At 45.7% G+C, this 20,029-nt stretch overlaps 1 protein-coding gene across 10 annotated transcripts in view; it reads left to right on the forward strand.

The window, feature by feature from the left end:
- The window catches only part of NCOA2 (nuclear receptor coactivator 2), a 1,089,938-nt gene that overhangs the window by 20,563 nt on the left and 1,049,346 nt on the right, over positions 1-20,029 (forward strand). The window lies entirely within an intron of this gene.

Genomic DNA, 20,029 nt, shown 5'->3' on the forward strand with positions numbered 1-20,029 from the left:
TGTAAGACCAATGCTGACCAGGATAGCATGGATGAGCCATGCAGTGGCGATCCCCCAGAAGCAAATGTCTTTTGTTAAAAGATAATATCGGGGTCCTGCTAAAGGAGGTAGTGCCATATCTACGTAGGCGTGCTGGGGGATTAAGCCCTTGGACTTTCAGGGACAGGAGTTAAGTATTTGACAAGGTCTTCGTACCCTAGACGGTGTGAGTAATGCAATGCAGCAACTGTTCTTGTTCCATCGGAGCGTGAGTCCAAAAGCAAAGTGCCTAGGTCAGCCCCGCCACACGCTCCCCAGATACATGTCCAGGGAAGCACATGGGCACAACTGAGATGTGAGCAAAACAAAAGGGCCAACAGGGCCCAACATGACTGACCACTCCATCAGATGAGAAGCCCCACCAATTTCTGGAAAGGTGTCACCCTTGACGGAGTATAGATCCTTCGTGAGGAAGGGGAGACCGGGACAGAGGCGCAAAGCCAAGCCCTATGTAGCAGGAGAAAGGTACTTCAAGCCAGCAAAACAATGCAAATAGGTGAGCCAGGTCCCTGGGCCCTGCTGTAAAGGAAAAACGTGTACGTTTTAATGCTCCAAAACTAGCACAGCTCTGATGTGAGCAATATTCTGAGATGGTCATGTTTTTCAGTGGAGAAACTGTGAGGCTTCCTGTTTCATATTTTGCAAGTGAGGTATTTTGCAGTGTGGAGGAACGTTGCCTTGCTGTTGAGGTCACAACCACATCCACCAACCTTGCTCCAAACTGGGCGCCAGCTGTCTGGTCTCTCCGGTGGGAGGGGTTCGGGGGTTGAGGGCTCCTGGCCAGGGGACCCCCTCAGGAAAGCTCAACATATGTTTGTCCTTGGGTGGGGGAGGTGGGTGGGGAGACGTCTGGAAGAAGAAACGGAAACCAATCCACTAGGATCAGGCTACCCCCAGACAATGCAGGGCTCCAACTTGTTCATGCAGGCTGCAGTCTGGTGGCGAGTCATGGGGTATCGGTCAGGGAGCAGGGGTTCTTGTCTCCGCTGGTGGGACCAATGAGGAGCAACAAGGGCCCACCCCATTCAAAGCGCAGGGAGGAGTGTGTCAGGGGCCCAAAGTTCAGCCATCGGCAGGCCCCTGTGCCCTTCGTAATAAGCAGCTAATGAGGAGGGGGCAGTGCTGAAGCCAACGCCCCTCGGTGCTACCCTGCGATCTTGGGGCTCTTCTAGAGGCTTCACACCTGGGCAGCGTTCCCTTGGGGCCTCTCTGGAGGGTGGGTCAGATGTCAAGACCGGGCCCACTGTTCCCTCATGAGGGAATTTCACTCCATCTGCCCCCGGACACAACTGCTGTCCTGCCAGCTCCCGTGGGGGGGGCACGCCATGTCTGTCTGCTTCGCCGGTCCCAAGCAGGCCGGAGCATTCATCAATAAGCCAGACCTCGCCTGAGGTTGTAGTGTGCAGCTCACCTTGCCTCCCCCCCCCCCCCAGTGGGGGGGATTAACCTGGTGTTGCAAGGGCCGAAATGCCGGGCATCCGCTCTTGGGACCAGCTGCTTCCTGCTGACTAGCGCCCGGGACACAAGTCGGCCTGTTATGATGATGGCGGCCCACTCGCTCCCTCAACACCTTTTAGCCCCCTTTGCCTAAGGGTTGCCCCTGCCACCAGAGTTGAGTCTCCACAGCTCTCCCCTCGTACTCTGCGATGGGATCCAGTGGTCGCTCTGCGCCATCTCCTTCAAAATGGCTTCAGCACTCCAGCCCAGCAAAGAATTGGGCCCGCCACTTCTCCAGAGAAAGGTCCAAACTGAAACTTCAGGGCCTTCCAGGTGCAGGCCCCCTCATGGGCTTTAGGGACCTCCCAGCTAGGCCGAGTTAGAGCAGCTGAGCAAGCTGGATATGCTTGGAGGCCCACAGGAACCTGGACCTTGGACGAGCAGTTTCCTACTCCATTCCAAGTCAGGCCACACCCCCCTACCTGGAATTTTAAAAGAGTTTACTGATCTCCTTAGCAGATGTTCATAATTAAGGCAATCACGTAACATGGCAAAGGAGTTATGATTTTGACTGCATCTACAGAAGCAAGAATATAGCTTAATAGCCTGCTGTAGTGGGCTATACCAGTCATTAAAGGCATGCTCCTGCGTTAACAAGGGAGCAGGCCTTTAATGGCCGGTATAGCCCAACTGGGGCGAGATATAAAGGTATTGGTACATTCCACCCCATCAGGACAGAATGTTCTAATCAGTAAAACAAAGGCCTCATGGAGCCCGAACTGCTTGAAATCTCCTCTGGCTCCGTGAGGCCTATGTTCACAGCTATTGCTATGAATGTGATCCAGCGCTGCTCTCAACAACCCTCCAAACCTTCACAGAATACTCAGGAGCTATCACACTTCACTCGACGGTGGGGCCCTTAGCACCCAGAGTCACTCATTCCCACAAATCACACTGCTCCCAAGATCAGTGAAAACTAGAGGAAAAGCTACTGGACAGCAGAGTACCCTAATTGATATACAATTTAAATTCTATACATTATATACATGTACGTTCTATGGACATCGCCATGGTATTTTAAATTCATAAAAAACAACATTAAGGCACCCCACGGGGGGCGTGGCTTGGACGCCGATGTAAGGGGCAGCGGAGTAAAGAGCTCCTCCGCGGCCGCCCTTCTCCCGTCACCATCCTGACCACCGATCCGGGTCCCGACCCCGGATTGTCAACCTCTGCTGCCCGTGCCTCTGCTGACCGGGGATATTATGAACAACAGGGTTAGACCCATAAAGTCAAAGGGACCTGGGTAAGTATATTGTAATGGACAGAGGGGTCCCAGACTGAGAAAATAGATAATTATAAAATATACAAACAATGAAAAATGAAATACGGAAAGGGTGACAGAAGTGCAATGTTTTATTCACAGCGCACTCTTAACCTATTTATGGTTACACAGTAAGCATCAAAAGAATGAAGGTGAGGGGGGAGGGGGTTTGTGTGGGGTAAAGTTAAAGATAAGATAGATGTGACTCACTTTTACATGAGTTTGTGACATTAAACATACATTGAAATTCATGTATATACTCTTATTTGATGGTCCCCATCGGAAGGGGCCTCGTATGGTATGCACAAATCAGATACAGTTTATTAAACAATCAAGCTCCTGAAAGGCTGTATAATTCACGCTGGAAAAGGAGTTGACAGGGTAGATAGCAGTCTACGTTTCGACCCAAGGATTTGTAGGATGACTGATCCTTACATGGCGGGTCTTCATCAGGACATGTGAGGGAAGGGCAAACCTCCTAGGGTCAGGAGGAAAATGAAAATCAATTACTATAAGGGCTCAAAAGGTCCCTAGTAACCTAGCGGGTTTACCGCTTGGTATTCTTCATCTGGCTTTCTTTATCAAGCGCTTCGGATAGCCGCGTTCCATCAATCGTTCTGCAAGGTTCTCAGATTGCTCCATATAATCTTCCTTTTTGCTGCAGTTGCGATGGATTCGCAAAAATTGACCAAAGGGCAGGTTGTCTCTAAGGCCTCTTGGATGATGGCTAGAATATTGCAGTAACGAATTTCTCTCTGTTGGCTTTCTGAATAAAGTAGTATGGAGCGCCCCATCTTCAGCAATGATAGAGAGATCCAAAAAGTTTATGGTTTTTTTGGTCAAATTGGATGGTGAATTGAATATCTGGTGATCTCATATTGAGCCAAGTGAAGAAGTCTGTGATTTCAGTTTCAGTTCCTGCCCAAATTAAGAGGATATCGTCAATATACCTCATCCACATATGTATATTTGATCTGAATGGGTTGATGTCATTTAGTACGAATGTTTCCTCATACGTGGACATACAAATTATAGCTAAATCAGGGGCAAAGGCCGCCCCCATTGCCACGCCTTTAGTCTGGAGGTAGAAATGCTTTTGAAACAAGAAAAAATTGCGCATCATGGCAATTTTAAGGAGTAAAATGATGAATGACGTAGGGACCCGGACGGGTGCTTCTCGTTTGTTCAGCGCAATTGTTGCCTCCACCAATGCCTCTTCTTGGGGTATACTCGTGTAAAGCGACACTGTCGCATGTTGCCAGTAGATCATGTCTTGGATCAAATAGACGGCCGTCTATAATGTTGATCGTATGTGTGGTATCACGTAAGTAGGTCGCGGTCTCTTCGGCCAAGGGTTTCAGAAAGAAGTCTATGTATCTACATAAAGGTTCCAGTATTGAGCCACAACCGGAGACGATCGGTCGTCCTGGAGGCTCTGTAGGTCTTTGTGTACTTTAGGTAAAGTATATATTGTTGGAATCCGTGTGTTTTTCTGATTTAGATATTGGAACTCATGTTCAGATAGAAATCCTTGTTCCAAACCCTCTTGTGTGACTCTCAGGATCTCAACAGCAATATCTTTAGATGGATCACCAGGGAGTTTCTTATAGCTGATTCCATCCCCTAGCTGTCTCATGATCTCTTTTGCATAGTCGTCCACACCTTTGTCGCCCGAAACTGACTGGCTCTTCAACTCCTTCTTTCAGATACGGGCTGTCGGGAAATCATAGCGATTCATGTGAAGCTACAGGTAATCCCCTTTCTCAATGAAACGCCCTGTATAACCACACGCAATGTGACCCGATGGATTCACTCCTCACTTAGTTCTCTCGCTCCTTTAGATCTTCTATAAAAAACAACTTTGGCCGCAGCATTTCACCCACCGACCCGCACATGCGGCAGGTAATCATGATTTACCGAATGTCGAGAGCACAGCATGTGGCTCTCTGTGTGTATATAGCCCTCAGTGTTTTTAATGAAGAATACCAAGCGGTAAACCCGCTAGGTTACTAGGGACCTTTTGAGCCCTTACAGTAATTGATTTTCATTTTCCTCCTGACCCTAGGAGGTTTGCCCTTCCCTCACATGTCCTGATGAAGACCCGCCGTGTAAGGATCAATCATCCTACAAATCCTTGGGTCGAAACGTAGACTGCTATCTACCCCGTCAACTCCTTTTCCAGCGTGATTTATACAGCCTTTCAGGAGCTTGATTGTTTAATAAACTGTATCTGATTTGTGCATACCATACGAGGCCCCTTCCGATGGGGACCATCAAATAAGAGTATATACATGAATTTCAATGTATGTTTAATGTCACAAACTCATGTAAAAGTGAGTCACATCTATCTTATCTTTAACTTTACCCCACACAAACCCCCTCCCCCCCACCTTCCTATTTGGGCACAAAAAAACAAAAGTTATTGATTTCATTCTTTTGATGCTTACTGTGTAACCATAAATAGGTTAAGAGTGCGCTGTGAATAAAACATTGCACTTCTGTCACCCTTTCCGTATTTCATTTTTCATTGTTTGTATATTTTATAATTATCTATTTTCTCAGTCTGGGACCCCTCTGTCCATTACAATCTGCTGACCGGGGAGGCAACGAGTGAGGCATCCTGGGAGCAGAATAACGAGCTTGAGGAGGGCACCCGAGGCGGCTTGGCCGGAGGCTCCTAAGATGGCGGCTGAGGTCGTGGGAGTTGATGTCTGATCAGTGCTTCCCTCTGCAAGCGGCGCGGCTCCTGCTGCACTGAAGGGGGAGCGGACGGTGAGGGGGCCCCGGTGCGGCGCTCAGAGAGTGCGGAGGTCGTGCAGTGCCTCTGACTGTCCGGTGAGGCGGCTATCGATACCCTGCCTGACTTTTAAGATGGCGGCACCCTAGTGGCGCCAGGACAGTGCAAGTGGAGCGTCTGCCTGAAGCCTGCGGAGCCCAGGAGGGCAGTGGCGATCGGATTGGGACTCGGCCTGGGCGAACTAGACTAGCACTGGAGAGCCGAGAGTCCTGTGTATGGGGTGGCTCTGCTTGGAGATGCAAGATTGCGGCTCGCGACTTCCCTGGCCCTACATATGGTCCCTTGTCTCTGCGCAGTGCCCCCGTACCGCCGCACCTGTGGTGCATGACCCCGAGAAGTGACTCTTCCCCCGGCGCGATTTGCGGACCCTGCTGGCTGGAGGGCGTGAGCTTACACGAATGACTGGTCTCATGACGGTGGTCACCTTGCAGGGGCCTATGATTTGAGCGTGGGGCCCACCCTGGAGTTCTCCCTCTGCTGCTGAGACCTCGTGCGGCAACCCACAGACAGCGGAGCCCAACACTGATACCTCCCCTGGCGCTGAGGTGATAGAGGAGGAGACCACGGTTCAGTCCTGGGGAGTTACCTGGGGGAGCCGCCCTTCCTCATGCTGGCGTCGGCCTACTGATGCCGTGGCGCTATCTGTACGAACATTGACTGCACACTATTGGGCTCCGGGAGTTTGCGGATAGCTGGCGGTGCCTGGAGTAGGATTGCGGAGGTCTGAGCGGCGTGAGGTTACTGCCTCATATTTACAGACCTTGTGGTCTCGTGATTGGAGGACGACGAGTGGCATACCTGTGGGTGTGCTCTGGGGCGACGACCTGCTCCGTGACTGCCGCTGACTGCCACAAGGGCCCATCACTGAGGGTCGCCGCTCGTAAGTGCCCAGCACCTGACGGGGGATCCAGTCTGCTCTGCGCTGTCTACCGCCGGGGCTCCTCTGGTCCCTGAGTTAGGCGCCGGAACTGACCACTAGTACACGATCACAAGATGGTCAGGGTGAACAGGAAGAAGGGCTTTGAGACGCTGCGCCTCGATGTTCCGGGACACTCCGTGGAGGAAGACGATGCAGCGCCTGGACCGGGAAGCTCCGTACAGCCACGGGATCCTTCCCTGAGTGACCTTATGGAAGCCATTGTGGCCTCAAGGGAGGCACTGGAGAAAAGAATGAACTCCATATCCTATCTCTCTTGAAAGATGATCACAGGAAGTTGAAGGAACGGGTGGCGACTTCGGAGACGACCATGAAGGACATCCCCGATGAGGTTGCTGCCCTGAAGTAATCGCTGGCTGATGTGGCGCAGAAAGTCCGTGTGTTGGAGCTCCGGGCCGAGGACAGCGAAGGGCGTTCTCGACGCAACAACCTCCGTATCGTTGGTATTCCGGAGCGAGAAGAGGGCCCAGATGCAGTGACTTTCATGGAAGAGTGGTTGAGGGCGGAGGTGGCTCCAGAAGGGCTTTCTGCATTTTATGCCCTGGAACGAGCCCACAGGGTCCCAACGCACCCGCCCAGGTCTGGAGCCCAACCGCACCCGATGGTGGTACGACTCCTTCACTACAGAGATCGTAATCATATTCTCCAGAAGGCCAGGGAGCTGCAGAACCTACGCGTCGCCAACAGTAAAGTCATGATCTTCCCGGATTTCACCAGGGACGTCCAACGGCAAAGGGTCTCCTTCTTGGCGGTCAAACGGAAATTACGAACATTGCAACTGCCCTATGCAATGTTGTTCCCGGCCAGATGGAGAATTACGGCCGATGCTGACACGCATTTTTTCCTTGCACTGCAAGCGGCTTGGGATTGGATTGAAGCCAGGGGGGACTCTGGTGGGGTCGCCTCCCCTGAGACCTGGCCTCGGCGACCCTCCCCCGACTTGACACCGACGCGGCGGCCCGGCTCCCCTGCCGGCTGGCAACAAGAACGGAACAAGGCGGTGCTGGCGGTGGCGGCCATCAGCCAAGGAGACGTCAGTCCCTCCAGTAACATTTCGGAGCGCTCGAAGAATGGCGATCTGAGCCCAGGTTCCAGCAGTGCTCATGGTCTTTCGGAGGCGGACTTGCCGATAGTCCCTCCACAAACAGCGGATGGAATGTTTGGTTGATGGGACTGTGAGGACGTTGAGGACACTTCTGTAAGGTACTGGGGATTTGCGATACATCTTGACCACAGGTTATAATGGCTGGGGGCAGTTGGTTACAAATACTCCGTAATGCTATATTGGGGAGGACCTGTTGTAGGGCCCTGAACCTTGGGAGAGGGGTGGGGGGACCTTCCGGACCTTTTGATTAGACGTTCCAAATATCCTGACCTGTTCTAGACGCGATGCGATTTGTTAGCTTGGTTTGGATGGGGATACCATGTTGGATGTCTGTCCTCGGGAGTGGGAGTTGGGTAGGTTTGGACTGCTTTGTTTATGGGATTAGTTTTCAGGGACCTAGGCGTGTCGGAGAGAGCTATGGGGGGGGACGGTCAAGTTCTATGTTGTCCGCAATGGGACCCGCCTTAGGCTACAAATGTCTCACGTGGAATGTTAGGGGTATGCACACCATGCATAGGCGGCACAAGATCCACTCTTATTTAATACGAAGAGGTATTCATATTGCCTTCCTACAGGAAACACACCTCTTGGCACAGGAAGGGAAAGCTCTGCAGCGACGATGGAGGAGGCAAGTTTTCCACACTGTCTACTCGGCCTATGCTAGGGCGGTACTAATCTGGGTGCGGGCGGGGGTTCCCTTCCAATGTACAATGCAGCTAATTGACCCAGAGGGTAGGTATGTGGTAGTGCGGGGGAATTGGATGGTAGAGATTTGACGTTGGGATGTCTGTATGCCCCAAATGTAGAGCAGGCTATCTTCTTTTCCTCGTTGTCCCGTAAGCTAGCTCCGGTCCTGGTGGGTCCCTTGCTCCTGGGAGGGGATTTTAATTGCGTCACAGATATTGCCTTAGACCGTTCACACCCCCCTTACCTAATGCACCAGCGGGTAAACTGGCGCTTTGCGCGTTCTGCTTGGCAACGACAGTGGGGATTGATTGACTCCTGGACGGCTCACCATCCATTAGACAGGGACTATTCCTTCTTCTCCGCCCTCCACGAATTAAATGTGCGCATAGATGCCTTCTTGAGCTCCCCTGACGTGCATGGGGAGGTCTGCAATAGTGAGTATCTCACGCGCACGATCTCTGACCATAACCCGCTCAGCTGCAGTGGTCGCAGCGTCGCCCGAGAATCCCCACCTGGAGACTGCGCCCAGAGGCGCTTGAGGATCAGGTCTTCCGGACAACGATAGCCTCGAGTATAGAAACCTATTTTCAAATTAATGAGGGGTCCGCGGGATTGGCCGCCCTTGAGTGGGATCCCTTTAAAACGGTAGTGAGAGGGAGATGCATTGCAACGATATCGGGTGCTCGGAAGACCTTACTACATGATATCCGGCGGGAAGATGAGAGGTTACGCACCCTAGAGAAAGATCGACCGTAACGGCCGGATAAGCAGGAGGCCCTATTGGAGGCTAGGGAAGCTACGGCGGCAATGGTGGAACATGTCCTCTGTTTTGATTACAAGTCCTATCTTACAGGGGCGCACTCGGAACGAGATAAAACGGGAGCCCTTCTGGCCTGGTTGGTCAACCCGGCTCGCCGAGGCTCGGTTATTCTGGAGCTCAGGGTTCATTTGGGTGTAACCCGGTTTGATCAACATGGAAATAACGAGCTATTTTTCGATTATTACACAGAGTTATACCGCAGTAGGGTACTACCTTCGGAGGCCGACTTGTAGAGATTCCTGGACGGAATACACTTGCCGGAATTAGAAGAGGAAGATGCGAAATTGCTGGGTGGTAAGATAGAGGTGAGGGAGGTGAGGGTGGCCATTACGAATATGGCGCGGAATAAAGCACCAGGCTCGGATTGTTTCCCGATGGAATTTTATCACACTTACATCGACCTCCTGGCGCCCCGGCTGGTGTGGCTTTATAATGAGGCTAAAAGGTTGGGTAGATTGCCGGAGACTACCGGGGAGGCGATTATTGTTCCACTGTTAAAACCGGGCAAGCAGCCTTGGGACAGGTCGGCTTATCGCCCGCTGTCTATGCTCAACCTGGACTATAAAATCTTGAGTAAAATACAGGCGACGCGATTACTCCCTCACATGTCCACACTGATTCATGTGGATCAGTCCGGATTCATCCCGACCCGCAATACCGCGCTTAATATAAGAAGGCTCCTACATGTTTTGGAAGCGGACACCTATGACGTGGATGTGGCGGCGGTGTTTGCCGTCGACATTGAAAAGGCGTTTGATAGCTTGGAGTGGCCTTACCTTTTTCACGTTATGCGCGCGATGGGATTGGGCCCGGACTTTGTGAGCTGGACGGCTCTCCTGTACCAGATCGCTACGGCTAGGGTCTGAACGGGAGGAGTGATCTGAGGTATGCGCCAGGGTTGCCCCCTCTCCCCATTATTGTTTGCCATAGCGGTGGAGCCTTTAGCGGCGCGGATTCGATTGGGCCAGGTATACCAGGGATTGGATATTTATGGGCAAGTGCATCATATTGCACTGTACGCTGATGACCTTTTGACGTTCTTGGCGGATACTGATGACTCTCTGCGAGGAGCGAAGTCCCTACTGAAGTCGTTGAGTGCGGTGGCTGGGCTCAAAGTTAATTGGGCGAAGTCGTACCTGTTCCCGACTAGTGAGCGCGGGGAGTGTCCGCATTCTACTGAAGGGGTGACCTGGGAGGGGAGATGTTTTCCCTACCTGGGCACGGCAATCTACCATGACAGGGGGGACATTCTAGAAAGTAATGTAGGGAAGGTGATAAGGAGCACTAGAGCGAACTTTGATTTCTGGAGTACGCTCCCGTTGTCTTTGGCGGGGAGAGTGGCACTCCTTAAAATGGTGACCCTGCCGAGATTGCTCTACTTTTTTCGGACTCTCCCGATCTGGATTCCGGCGAGTTATTTCCGTCGGCTACGGGTGATGGTTAAAGGCTTTCTATGGGGATCGGGCAGATACAGGGTGGCGCACAGCACACTTCTGAGACCCCGAGTGGAGGCAGGGCTGGCAGTACTGGACTATGAGATGTATTACCTGGCGGCTCCGCTGCAGTGGCTTACACAGTGGGTGGCGAGAGCCACGAGAGAAGAAGGTGAGTCCGGTGACCCGGCGGGACCCGTTCAGGTCTGGTCTCGGATCGTTCTCTGCCTCCCGATGGGAGATTTGCACCTCTCTCAGGAATTTTCCCCTGTGGGGTATGGGCATTAGGTGGTTGGTTTTCTTGTTCACAAGGGTAGGGAAGGTTTGAGGGGGGTGGAAGGATGAGGGAGGGATGTGGGTTCGAGTTGGAGGAGGATGGAGGGTGATTGTAGAAGATATAGCTTGATGCCTCTCGGGAATTACGTAGCAGTCACCTGGACATTTGAATCCGATTTACATACCACGTTGGGCAAAGACAATCTCCGCTGTATGTGTAATAGGCGTGGGATAGTGGTGATGAGGGGATGGACTTACTGATTTTTTTGTCACAATGTCGTCTTCTCTGTGTATAAAACAATAAAAATTGTGTGTTGAAAAAAAATTAAGGCACCCCACTATTTTGGTCGATGGACCAGCTAGTAGAAGTTAGTTGATGGAAATCAAGATCAGCTTAATTCACTATTTATATAGCTTTATATCTCTTATTAACTCGAATAGTTTGTCATGACTTTAAGTTTAAACTTCTAACCTTTTATTCATAAATTTTATTAAAACATTTTTCTATTATTTATTTAAGAAGGGAAAAATGAATTCAATAATTTTACTTTGATTAGTAATACAATTTAGAAAGAAGAAATTTGAAAGCCATATTACCAATTTTCCTTGTCATGAGGAAAAGAACAGGAATAAACAACACAGGTTCCCAATATCAGCCGCTCTATCTTCCTCTGTGTCTACCGCCCATCAGGACTCCGCATTCAATTCTATACCCCGTCAAAAGTTAAAGTCAAGAACATTTCTAAGTCTTTTTGCACCCAAAAATCATTCAGTCCGACAGCATGTTGTGGTGTGAAAATAAATTCAGGAACAGCTTTTTTTTCCCTCTCCTGTACTGGTTCTTTTATACCCTTTTTCACTAACTATCTAACTAACATTTGAAACTTTAGGGTCCATCCTCATTGTTCCATTCGAGGGGTGGTGAAGATCACCTCATTTCGTTAAGTCCAACATTTTGCAAAGTCACTTCCATATGTCTCATGTGGTCATAATTGTTCATTGTCAATACACATCATCCTTTATGTCGATACTTCACTCAATTTTCCCAGGCTCACAAACTTGAGCATCTTTTTGGCATCAATCCACTTTTCTGGGTCACGCTGACCTTGACATAAGTAGCCCAGGCACAGGCCGCTCATACATCTCTCGAGCACAGTCGCGCATGCGTAGAGCCATACTCTTTCGAAGTCTTGCAAAATTGCCATTTTAATGTAGGCCACACGGGCCTTAATGGGAACTAACACAGAAACAAACACAACAAACGTTAGATTTTGAAGTAAAGCCCTTCTGTTTACCTCTCACCATTCTAAGCTTTACCCTGTTATTGGTTTCCTAGCAAAAAGCAACGAAAATGCACGGTTTACTCACCAATTTTGTTTGTTTTGCCATGAAAATACTTATAATAAGCATACATGCATAGCTCTGCTCACTTAAAAGCATTATTGCACTATGTTAGTATGACGATTTCACAGGATTAATGTATTACAGTTTGCAACGTGAACAAATTAGTATCCCACATGTACTTTTCTGTGTGTGCTTTTTCTCTTTGTTTAGTTTTAACACTCCACTCGATTAATACATGTTATAGTTATGGGAAATTAACTTTAAAAGGGGTACACAAAAGTTTTTGTCTCTCCCTTGCTCCTTCAATTCTCCCCTTTGGTGATCTCATCACCACACAACACCAAAACTGTTTGGAAAATGTTCAATTAAATGTTTCAGGTTCTTTTCAGTTAGTTGACTTAAACTCTTGTATCGTCCATTTTCTTTCTATCATGGTACATTTTCTCTTTGAACTCTTCCAATTCTATTTCTCCCTTCTCATGTTCCCTTTCTTTACTATCTTCAACTTTCTTTTTTATAGACTTTTTAATGTTTCTCCTTCTTCTACATTTACAAACTAATCTTAGTATTAATATCATAACTATCATTACAGTCAGTGGAATTAACACTTTCCCTATTATTGATCTACCTATTTCAAGAAACCATTTCTTTACAGCTGAAAACTCTTACCAAGTTTCTCAAGAACACCGTCAACCTCCAGTGGAGCAATTTCCTTATGTAATTCAGTAATATTTGTAATATACCTTTAAATATTTTTACTTTTGTCTGGGATATAAGTACAACAGTGCTGTACTTTCATAATATCACAGACTCCTTCTTTTGCCAATATTATGTCAAGAGCAAGTTTGATTTTGCATCACCGTAGCTCTCATAGCAACCAGTTCAGTTTTTATCATTAAAAATCCTCCAGACGTATCTGTTGATAAACTATCCACTACCGTTGACAACTTTCGAATTTTGTTTGCATTAAAAGATATGCCCACTGCTGGTATCAATCCTCCAAAAACATCACCCATTATTTCTAATACACTTTCCCTTCTCCTACGTGTTAAGGGTTTGCCAATTTCATGAATTCCATTAGTTCCTCTATCTACATGAAATATTTTAGGAAAGACCAAACCTACATAACCGGATCCATACCAGTGGTTCTGTAATCTATAATAAGCCTTATTATCACATAAAAAGTTAATTCCAGGAAAAACAGGATCATTTCCACCTTTAAATCCCCATCCCCCTTTTATAATATATGTATCTTCAAATTTACTTGCACCCACAAAATAATTGTCATACAAAGTGTTCTCTTCAAATACATAATTTCCCCATTTGTGGTGTACATTCACATTATTTCCCTCAATATTCTCATCCTCAAAGGTCCATTGTTGATTTTGCTTTATTTGCAGTTGATTTTCAGTTGATTTTCTTTTGTATTGGATTCTCCTTTCCTCTAAGAAAGCTTTCTCCTCATTCCGCATTTTACATGTCAAATTATGTTTAAACGCTAGAAACAGGAAAGAAAGTTCGGTACCCCAAGTGTACCTACCCGAATTATCGTTCTACGACAAACTGCAGATGTTATTTAAAGGGAGGCTAAACTGCATAAGGGATGGGCACAGGAAAAAGTCTGGTAGAAATAATAAATATTTATTAGTAAAATCCTCACTCATCAAACATAGTTGATGACATGCTTCATCATAGGGTTTTACCAGGGAGACCGAATGTCTCCCTGGTATTCTACCACGCCTGTGTTACAGCGGAGCAGGTTTCAACAAAACGTGTGGTGAAAAAGGTGTTCAGAGGTGGAATTAAAAAATGGCACGCTGTACTCAAGAAATGGATTTAATAAAGAGTCAGATTACCATTATTAAAAGCTAGTGATTCGGACATTATTGGCCAGCAATTTGAGTCAAGTATGTCCTTGGTGAATTAAAAGTTCAACATGTTTCTGCTTTCAAAATGCTATATTCCGCAAAGCTTTCATCAGGACCGAAAAAAGAAAAAGAAATCCTAAATTCCCAGGCGGTCTACGCACCCTAAGGCGTACCCTAACCTTGGGAATATGTGTGCAAATTATGCTAAACTCACGGTTTTACCCGGTTGTAGGTTTTACTCGGAATTCCCGGCACCTACCACTCTGTAAGAAAAGGATCAAAATCAAACCCACAACCAGAACTTTGCTTACACCATGTTAGATTATGTCAATGCAAATATTCATTTTTCATCAATTTAAACCAAACCATGTGCTTCCTGTGCATTATTATAATGACCATCATATGAATGTGTATATATGCACAAATAACCCAAAATTCAATTAAGGGTGTATAGACAGGACCAACCAATCCTGTTGTTTCCTTATGCAGTGAGGCAGGTTCAGCTCTGCATATATTACAGCCTTAGTTAGACTTCATTTACTATTGTGATTAATTTCTCACTCCCAACAGATTCAAAAAATGATCGCCCCCAACAGATTCATGGATTCAACCATCATGGCAGTGTAATCAGAAAGAAAACATCTGTTAATCCCTTATTTCCTAATCCTGAACAGAAAAGGAAAAGTTATCCCGTCAGACACTTCACATGAACATGGAAGACATTAAAAACATTACGAGAGGCGGACTTTCATAAGAGGAAGAACGACTTACTTTGGTAACAGTGGCTCGCCCCTCACTTTTTTCATAAAACTGAGGGGCGAGCCACTGTGGGAAAAGACGATTACGGCGTAATGACGCTATATGCGTCATTCAAAACACGTGACTTGATCACGTGACCTCCGCGCCAATGCCTTAACTTCCACGTCCAACTGTGATACAATCTCGGGCCGCGGAAGTGTACGAATTAGGTATCGAGCGGGGCTTCGGCAAGGACAAAGTAAGTCCATTTCTAACCTCCGTCTTTCTCTTTTAGTTCAGTTACATTAAAGCGATGGCGGTTTTTTGATCGAGCGGGTTCTGGCCATTTCGATTTTAGCATTGGGCATATCCGGCTCGGATAGTAATTACAGTGGGGTTTGTTCCTTGCGCATAGTAATGACTGATCGGTAGTAAGATTTTTTGTCACTTTCTGACACATGTATAATCTAGTAACGGAGGGGTTTATTTTACTGTTTTTAACAGATTATCCTAGTCGTGAAGAATACCCCTGCTGCAGTGCCGAGGGAACACTATATTTTTGTGTTACCAAAGTAAGTTGTTCTTACTCTTATGAAAGTCTGCCTCTCGTAATGTTTTTAATGTCTTCCATGTTCATGTGAAGTGTCTGACGGGATAACTTTTCCTTTTCCGTTCAGGATTAGGAAATAAGGGTTTAACAGATGTTTTCTTTGTGGTTACACTGCCATGATGGTTGAATCCATGAATCTGTTGGGGGCGATCATTTTTTGAATCTGTTGGGAGTGAGAAAATAATCAGAATAGTAAATGAAGTCTAACTAAGGCTGTAATATATGCAGGGCTGAACCTGCCTCACTGCATAAGGAAACAACGGGATTGGTTGGTCCTGTCTATACACCCTTAATTGAATTTTGGGTTATTTGTGCATATATACACATACATATGATGTACATTATAATAATGCACAGGAAGCACATGGTTTGGTTTAAATTGATGAAAAATGAATATTTGCATTGACGTAATCTAACATTGTCTAAGCAAAGTTCTGGTTGTCTCTTTGATTTTGATCCTTTTCTTACAGAGTGGTAGGTGCCGGGAATTCCGAGTAAAACCTACAACCGGGTAAAACCGTGAGTTTACCATAATTTGCGCACACATATTACCAAGGTTAGGGTACGCCTTAGGGTGGGTAGACCGCCTGGGAATTTTAGATTTCTTTCTTTTTTCGGTCCTGATGAAAGGTTTGCGGAATATAGCATTTTGAAAGCAGAAACATGTTGACCTTTTAATTCACCAAGGACATACTTGACTCAAATTGCTGGCCAATAATGTCCGAATCACTTGCTTTTAATAATGGTAATCTGACTCTTTATTAAATTCATTTCTTGAGTACAGCTTGCCATTTTTTAATTCCACCTCTGAACACCTTTTTCACCACCCGTTTTATTGAAACCTGCTCCGCTGTAACACAGGCGTGGTAGCATACCAGGGAGACATTCGGTCTCCCTGGTAAAACCCTATGATGAAGCATGTCATCAACTATGTTTGATGAGTGAGGGTTTTACTAATAAATATTTATTATTTCTACCAGACTTTTTCCTGTGCTCATCCCTTATGCAATTTATCTGCACTTTAAATAACATCTGCAGTTTGTTGTAGAACGATAGTTCGGGTAGGTACATTTGAAGTACCGAAATTTCTTTACTGTTTCTAGCGTTTTTTCACTCCTTTGTTGTTTTTTGGTATTTTGATTGGGGAATAGGAGTGTCCTTTATCCCTATCTCTCTTGTTGTTTTTGATAAATTATGTTTAAAAGCATGTTTAAAAGCCTAATCAAAGGTCAATTCTTGTGTCTCTAAAAAAATATTCACCAAAAACTCTACCGGTCTTAATTTTGTTCAGTTCTGGTAAAATTTTCAGCGTTGCAAAAGTGTCATCAGAATTAGAATAATAGTACTCTAATTTACCTGTTTTGTAAAACAAACTAGATAACACACTACAAGTAACGTCAAAGGGAGATGATGGTAAGTTACACCCTCTGATACAGATGCAGGCACCTTCATACAAACGTAGCAGTCACTTGCGTCCATAGTTTTCACATATTCAGACAGAAGTCTAGAAAAAGGGTTTATCGAAAAATCACTAATGGAATTATCTCTATGCAAATCAGGATTATATACATGTTTCACATTACTCTGACTCATAAGCCTTTTCTTTTATACTCTCATTTGTCTTTGCATGCTCAAATTCAGGTCCGAAAGGAATCACAATTGTGAATATTAGCCATACTAACATTAATAACCCTGTACATATTAACCACATCTACACCATTTTCGAAAAGTAGCACATTTTGACCTTTGTACATCATTAGTAGGCATTTTATTTTCAGCACACTATTTTATTCAGTCTTTTATCACCACTAAAGTGTCTTTGAATTCCTTTTGCACTTAAAGTGTCTTTAATATCAATGTTTAGGTTCGTTCTTTATTTCTTTCTTTTATCCTCCTTTTTGTTTCCATGTTTTACACAATTCTTTTGTCCTTTATCAATCTTTTAATCACTTTGGTAATTCAGATTTTCTTGACTACTGTTGACTTCCTCTATTGAGGGCAATGCAACATATGTCCACTCAGGTGACTTATACTTTTGATTTGGTCTCCTTACTCTTTTTGGCCTTTGCAAAGTCTCTTTCCTTTCTTTCGACAACTCCTTTTGACTTGTTATCTCATTTACTTCTTCTTCTTGATTTTTGGATTTATTGATCAGTTTGGACTTTAGTCCATCATTTCCTTTAGGCCAATTGTCCCCTGTACGTGGTTTCTTACTTTCAGGCTCTATATTTCCTCGTTCCAATCTCCAAGCTCTTTTCCTTGAGCTTCTCCTCAATTTTGTTTCATCATCACTGTCATCCGACTCAGTTTTAGACTTTTCATCACTTCCTCTTATTCTGAATGTTTAATGTCTCTTTCAGGCACCAATTCAGTTACTCTGTTAGGAACTCCTCCATAGCTTGTACTTGGAACCTCATCCTGTTCGTGAGTCTTTTCCTTCTCACCAGTTTCAAGATTTACGTTCCTTCTTTCAGAGCTTTCAGATTGGCTTTTAGAACTATTCTCGTTACCAGTTTTCCCTTTACTTTGATCAGTGTCCAAACTGGTACTTGGATTTACCAGATGTCGACTTCCTGGTCGATCTTCAGAATCTGGTACTTCAATTATTTCCCTTTCTCCTTCAGATGCTGAACTAGTATCTGATATCTCCAGATGTCGACGAACAGGTCGAGCTTCATGATCTGGAGATTGGTCTTGTTCACCTTCAGAATCAGTCAGTACTACTTTCTGTTTCTTCTGATTGCTGATTTTCGGGTTCAGGGACACAAATTGTATGACTCGCATGAATCCATCTCTTTACTCCAGCACACTTGACTACAGTGGTGCAAACTAGGATGACTTGCCTCGGCTTCTCCCTGCGAGGAACTAGACAGTTTCTTCTCCTGTGCACCTTTATCCGAACCCAATCTCCAGAGACTAGATCATGAGCTGGATGTTTCTCTTTTGTGCTTGCATCAATTCCAACTTGATGGAATACAGAAGTCACCACATCAGAGAGGTTCTTGCAGTAATCCAGTATGATATCATCAATAGCCAATAGTTTATCAACTGGTACAAATGCTTGTCTCATTACTCTTCTCATTAGTATTTCATGAGGACTCAATCCTGTCTTTCAGGTTTACTTCTCAGGGTCATCAGAACAAGTGGCAAAGCATCAGGCCATTTTAGTCCAGTGGCCAAACACATGTTTGCAATTCTGTTCTTTATGGTTCCATTTACTTGTTCAACTACCCCAGAAGCCTCTGGTCTGTAAGCACAATGCATATTCTGACAAATGTCCAGTGCTTCCCAAATCATCTGTATCAGCTCATTCTAAAAATGTTTGCCTCTATCTAACTCAATCGTTACTGGGAAACCAAACCTTGGAATGCTCTCTCTTAACAAGACCTTTGCAACAGTCACTCCATCATTGCGTCTGGTAGGGAAGGCTTCAACCCACCGTGAAAACAAACAAATGATTACAAGTACATATCTGAGTCGATTACATGGTGGCAGTTCAATGACGTCAAACTGCATTCTAGTAAAAGGACCTCCCTCCCGTCCTATGGTTCCCAAACTCACAACAGTTTTTCTTCTTTGATTCAATTGTTGACAAACCAAACATCGCTGACACAAGCTTTTAGCGATCATCCTGAACTTGGGATTATACCAAGTCTGTCTGAATAAACGAATCATCGCATCTCTACGAATATGGGCGTGACCATGATACATTTGGGCCCTATTAGAGATCCTGCTATCAGGCATTACTGGTCTTTCATCTTTGTAAACCCACATTTCATCCTCTTCTCTACAACCTGCCTTTAACCTTATGTCTTGTTCTTCCTCACTTGCTTCTTCCTGCATTTGTTTTACTTCCTGCCACATCTCAACCACAGTTGTTAGAATCAAAGGACTTGAAACATGTTCTTTTTCCCTGTCCCGATTGATAGAAGCAACATTTTTAGCACAATATTTAGCAATCGAGTCAACAAAACGGTTGCCTTCAGTGATGTAGTCATCTCCATTTTTATGAGCAGCACACTTTACAACAGCATTTTTCTCAGGCAACTGAATCTCATCATCAACATTTTTACAAATTCAGCATTTCTAATGGGGGATCCTGCAGAGGTTAGGTATCCTCTTTGGGACCACTGTTGTCCATAGTCATGAACAACCCCAAAGCCATATTGACTGTCAGTCACTATGGTTACTCGAATTTCTTTTCCCAGGCCACATGCTCGAAGCAAAGCAATCAATTCCGCTACTTATGCAGAATGAATTCCTTTCAAACAAGATGCTTCTAGGACATCTGCCACTGTACATACAGCATATGCAGCACTCAAAATGCCATCATCAGTTCTCAAACATCACATAGTCAGACTCTTCCAATGGTTCATCCTTAATATCAGGTCTTGGTTTGGTACAGTAGCACATCCAAACTATTGTGATCAATTTCATCTTTCACTTCCACATCCAAGGTGCCTGGTAACAATGTCGATGGATTCACATTTACACATCTTGCCACTGTCACATTGTCTGCTCCCAGAATTATGTTCTCATATCTGGTCAGTCCCAGTTTGTTAAAAACTGGGGTTTAGTTCTAGTGAGGAGAATTTCAACCGAGTGTGGTACCTA

This window comes from Lissotriton helveticus, chromosome 4_1 (assembly GCF_964261635.1).
Source record: "Lissotriton helveticus chromosome 4_1, aLisHel1.1, whole genome shotgun sequence".
Taxonomy (NCBI): domain Eukaryota; kingdom Metazoa; phylum Chordata; class Amphibia; order Caudata; family Salamandridae; genus Lissotriton; species Lissotriton helveticus.